Genomic DNA, 6,262 nt, shown 5'->3' with positions numbered 1-6,262 from the left:
AGAACATGTTGCGTTTCTCGCATGCCCGAAACGCTTTACAATAAACAGAAGTACACTTGACAAATTATGCTTCACAATATACAGAAGTACAGTAAAACAAATTAGATTAGTATTACTAACGAACACCCTCACAGCCATCAGATTACCCACATAGGAGCCAAAACAATGACAAACATCCTTCCTATCAACTTGGCGTAGTGGTTAAGTGCTTGCACTGCTACTCACAGGGTCAGGAGTTCAAGCTCCCTGTGGGTCAGATATCCTGGCAGCTGGCTCATGGTCAACTCAGCCATCCATCCATTTCTTGGTCAGTAAATGAGTACCTAGCTCATAGCTAGGGGGTAAATATCAAATTATTATTATTGTTGTTGTTATTGTTGTTGTTATTATTATTGTTGTTGTTGTTGTTATTGTTATTGTTAATAATAATAATAATAATAATAATAATAATAATAATAATAATAATTAAAAAAAATAGCCGGGGAAAGCAATGGCAAACTACCCCACAAAAACGGCTTGCCTTTGAAATCACTGGTTGCAGCGGTACCCCAGGGTCGGACACGACTGAAGGGGAAACTTTACCTTTTTAAAATCAACTTACTGTTTAAGAAATCTGGCAAAATTATAACAACAATTAATAAAAAGAGTCCAGGTCAATGACATTTTTGTCAAGCGTTTCTATTCGTGCTGCAGCACCATAGCAATCCAATGCATCCAAATGCTGTTATGTCACCAATGTTCAGATGTATTGGGTTGCAATGGTGCTACAGGCCTATAGTGCTACTCATGGAACATTTTTTAAAAAGCCAAAAAGGAACACGTCGTGAAAGAAGGTGGCAAAAGCCATCTTTTCAGAAGCACTCCAGATCTTTGGAACAGCACATTTCAGTGATTCAGAAGCACAAGAAGGATGGCATAAAGGGGAAACAATGTTAATCAAATCGGCTGAACCCCAGTGTTAGAAACCTGGGTACTTAGACCCCAAAAAACTATTGGGACAAATTTGGTGAAGCAGCAAAGTTTTATTGGATATAGTAATACAGTTTGCAAAATGGGTGTCCACTGATAGTGGAGCACACCTATCATTCTGAGGTGGAGATATTTTATACATTTTCATTGTGTTCTCCCCCTTCTCGTCATTGGTTCGAGATGACATAGTTTATAGCCTATGAACATGGGTATATGTATGTCAAATGCAGTTTGATTTATATTTTCCTTTCTTGTATTTGTTCATTATCTGACATGAACATAATAGGGGCTTTTAGTACACAAACTCCACTAATAGGTTACAATAAAGACTTTTGTAAGAAACAATCTGGACAAAGTTGGTAAAGCAGGTAACAAAGCTTTTACTGGTTCTCGGTCTTGCAAGCCCGGGTGCCCTCTCGGAGAGAGACACACAGTTCCTTGGCTGTGCAGCAGCTTATATTTCCATTTTAGGACCACCCAATCCCTCCCTCTTGTCTCCATTGGCAGGAGATAAGAGGGCTTAGCCTATTACAATTCATCTGGACACATTATGTCATATACCAGGTGGCATCTTCTCCAATTAATATTTCTTTATATGGTCAATTCCTGCAATTAGTGTCAACCTTGTTAGTATCTTCATGATATATTTTCTTTCTGTTAGGACATCGTAGCTTCATCCAAAGGTTGCTTATCAGCAGGTGCCTCTCTTGACACAAGGACCTAGGCCTGCTAATTGGAACTTGGATCTTGTCCCACCTTCCTATAGGTATTGAATCCGGGCTTCAGCAGCATCTTAAAATGTTTCTTTATAAGATTTAAGTCAAAATATTGGACAAACTGGTAGCTATCGGTCTAAAAGGCTCAATCGGATTTCTCAATAGAGTTTCTACTGGCCAGCTAGCATCTAGGGCCCTCTCTATAGGAGCAAACTGCCTTATGAACTGAGAAAAAGACATTTTCTTTGGCTATATCAAAGAGTTATACAAAGATTTTCATAAAGCATGCTCAAAATACATAAATTCTTTAAGTTTCATTACTTAGTTACAATATAGAAGCATTTTAAACATAAAAATGTATTATGAACTTTCCCCTACTAAACTCTTAAACCCTTTTTCCTGCCAGCTCATTAGAGCAAGTATACAGACAAGCACACGTTATCGTTACACTCCCTTTTTCTACTAACGGACTTCAAAGAAGGAGATATGACAGTCAAGCCATTAAACTCTCCTTCTGTTCCAATTAGTATCGTTCAGGTGGGATATGATCTCAGAGCAGGTGTGCTTTATCCCAATTAGCCAACAACAAACTTTAAGACTTCTATCTGCTGCCAAGGTCACTATGCTCCCTTCTTGACGGACTTCAAAAGAGGAGACATGATAACCGTGGAGTCAACTGGACTTCTAACATCTTTAAAGTGAACTTTATATGAACTCTACATAAACTTTTATGAAGCTAAATTATAGTCAGTGTTCAACAACCTTTGTATTTTCTGTGAAGGCTATATTCTTTGTGACTTCTAACTAACGCCTATATTTGTGCACTAAAATATGTTTATCTGTGAAAATACTTACTATAGTCTTACATTTTAGGAAAACACTTAATAATACCTTCTTTGTGTAAAAGCAACATTTTGCCATCTCTCACACTTTTAAGTACAGATGCCCTCGTTTACAGGTTACCAGGTCATACATTGTTCATCCTCAGCTTGACTGTTGGCAGACACCAATTAAATTACCTTGCATGTTCAACATCACTTAAAGAAGAACCATATTGAAGAACCTTACTCACATTAGGTTGCCAGCTGTAGAATGGCAAATTATCTGAGATTTTTGGATGGAAAATGGAGAGGGTAAGGTGTGTGGAAGGCTTTTGTTGATTGCCCTCATACAACCGTTAGCCACATTGAGGATTTAGCCCACAACCTTTTTTACTGAGCAATATACAACTGTTCAATTTAGATTGAACCAGGCTGTTCCATGATTCCTTGGAACTGATGAGGGATGCATCAGTTTATTGGCAGATGTAAATTCTTCTGTCAAATATAGTGCTGCCTTTTAAATACTTCTATCAATCAAATTAAGTACATGAATTCCAAACTTTCAAAATAGACGTGGCGGTGCTATTTGGTATAAGGTGCTAATTACTATGTTTTATGTTCAACATTTTTTATAATTTCAGAATTTCAAATTGTATTTTAGTGGTGTTAAAAGCCTGTGACTAATATCTAAAAAACTACTATGATTTAAATATCCCAAGTTGGAAACTGCATACAATGAAAAGTATGTGTAGTAATAAACAGGTTTCTTCCCCTATACATACTCTGGCCACAGAATGTGACTCCCTGAGGGTAAGGAACTTTGAGTTCCTCTTGACTGAAACCCCATATGCTTTGTTCCTGAAGGATTCAATGCATATATTCATAGTGGTGACCACACGCTCCCAACTCCAATAGGAGTAATTCAATTCTTTAAGAAAATAAAGTCCAAACTGTGAAGCTGACTTCAATTAGCATGAAGGTTCAGACAATCCAGGTCACCATGTCTTGTTTTATGTTATCTTTGTCTTCTACCAGTTCTCTCCCAATTATTACCTCAGGATTCAGTGAATGAAAGACAAATAAAAGGTCAGCCTTTTTTATTTGACAGGTGGCAGATGTTCAAATGGTTTCAGCCTCCTCGTATCAAGAGGAAGTCATTCTGGAAGCTCTGTGGAAAGGTTGGATGGATTCCTGTTTGCCGGAGACTCTAGGAAGGCCGACAAAGCTTGGGATGAGGATAGTAGGAGTTCAGCAAGATTTAACCTCTCTTGCCTCTGCGTCCTCTCCTGCGACCACGTCTCCCTAGATAGGAGAGAAAGAAAAAATGGTTACTTTCTGCTAAGGCCTGGGTGATATTCGATGTTAGGCTCAGACGTATGTTCAAAATCTTTACCTCTCCTTCTCCCACCACGGCGCCTTCCTCTCCGCCGTCCACCTTTCCCTCCACGTCGCCCCCTGCGTCGGCGACGGCTGAGGCTGCGGCTCCTGCTGCGCCTGAATCTTGCCATTAGGGATGGGTCTTTGATCCCTGGGGCTCTTGGCAGCGGGAGCACCACCTGTCCCTGATGGGCCTTTCAGAGCCTATGGCTGGCTGGGGCCACCTCTGCCCTTTTTATCCGTGAGTGTGGGCCGCAGCCATGGCTGATGACGCTTTCTCCATTATGACTAAAATACAATGGCTGCTGTTTGGCAAACCAGTCAGTGAGGCCATATCATAAAATTTATATTGGGAATTTAATGTACCAGTACATACCCAATCAACAGACTGAATATTTTTATTTCTGATATTTCATGAAACACATAAAACAACCTTGAAATTTAGAGATACAGGAGTCAACCGAGAAGTTCAGAACACATTTTCAGTTATTGGAAATTGAATCTTTTTTTCAGAGACCTATTTTTATTATGTGTTTATATGAGGCATCTGATGTGTGTAAAGGATGTTTTTTTCAAGGCAACAGATTACATGATTGTGATGTCAGAATTATTGATATTTACACTGCATGGGTGCCCGGTTCATGGCTTTTTTGGAAGTAAGCAACAGTGAATAAAATGGAACTTGTTTTTAAATGAACTGCTTAGATTTACTCCCTGAATATGTATGTAGGTGGAACTTGTTTGCACTCCATTTTCACCTCAGGGATCTCACTACAGGAGTTCACTTTTTGACCAGCGCTTTGGCACTATGTGTTTCCCAGGAAGAACCAAAAACGAAGGCAATTCAAAACTCATTATTGAATAAGATGTTAAGTAGCTTTGGTGATTGAACATCAATAATTATTTCATGAGGATAGTTTCTTAAGCCACCCTCCAACTTGATGTACTTACAGTATCTTTCAGGTTGTACTCTCCAGTTTTTATTAAATGGAGGTACAAGGTTAAAGACTGGTAAAAATGCTATATTTTTGTCAAATTATATTTCCCCCCCAAAGGGCTTATTCTTCAATCCCATGCTTCTTAGCCTTTCATATTTTACCAAATGCTCCTCTTAGTAATGTCAACTGTCCCATGTCTTACCTATTGATTGGAGAACCTGGCTCACATTGGGTTGCCAGGTGTTGGCCAGGAAATTTCTATAGATTTGGGTGTGATCATTGAGGGAGTCTTGGGGAAGGGGAAACAGGTTATAATGCCATACTGCCTTTCTCCAAAATAGCCATTTTCTCCAACAAAATAAATGTCAGTAATCTGGAGATCAGTTATACTTCCAAGAGACCCCAGCCCCCAACCTGGATGTTGGCAACCCAAGGCTCATAGAAGTAAAAAGCCCACAGGACGTTGATATATTTATAGGCATTCTGTTCTAGTTTTTATTTACAGAAAATATTAAGGACAAAGAAAGCCCAGCAGAAGCACAATATTGGGTTCCTGGCAGGTAGGATTGGCAGGAAGGGGCAAATCTAAGACATTTGCTGATAGGCAAGAGGGAAGCATGTGGAAAAGTCATAGATGGATAATACATGGCAGGTAGGGACAGCAGGTAGGCCTCTGGATTGAGAGGGAGTGAATTCTAAGACAATCCACTTTCAACCTAGACTACCACTGCCCTAGTGGAACCAAAGGTTTTCTTGACATCATCTCCTAACCCAGCAGTTCTCAACCTGGGGGTCGAACGACCCTTTCACAGGGGTCGCCTAAGACCATTGGAAAACGGTCTTTTTATATTTTATATATACCAATTTTATGATTGAGGGTCACCACAACATGAGGAACTGTATTAAAGGCAGCGTTGGGATTCAAATAATTTAACAACCAGTTCCGGTGGTGGGATTCAAAAAATTTAACAACTGGTTGTTTACAAGTACCGTTGTGGTGTGAACCTGCTGAATCTGCCGAAGTGGTGCGAACCTGCTGAATCCCACCACCGATTAAAGGGTTGTGGCATTAGAAAGGTTGAGAACCACTGTCCTAACCCATGGCCCAAAGATGAAGGTATGTTACCATAATTGCATTTTTTTAACTGGGCAGGATGGTGTGTAAACATCATGACCACATCCATTCAGAACTATGTACATTCAAATCTATTACATTTCAAAAACAGTAGGAATGAGTTAAACTGCCCCAAATGGAAATTTTATCCTATAAAAAGTGTATGTAGCAGAAAGGCAGTTCTCTTCCCTTATACAGACTCTGGCCACAGAAAGCTACTCCTCAGGTCAGGGGACGATTTCCCAGTAAGATTCAATGTGTATGGTCAGAGTAGCGACCACAGGCCTGAGGCCTCAAATCTCAATGGAAATTATTCAATTCAAATCG

This window comes from Sphaerodactylus townsendi, linkage group LG14 (genome assembly GCF_021028975.2).
Source record: "Sphaerodactylus townsendi isolate TG3544 linkage group LG14, MPM_Stown_v2.3, whole genome shotgun sequence".
Taxonomy (NCBI): Eukaryota; Metazoa; Chordata; class Lepidosauria; order Squamata; family Sphaerodactylidae; genus Sphaerodactylus; species Sphaerodactylus townsendi.
This window is presented reverse-complemented; position numbering follows the sequence as displayed.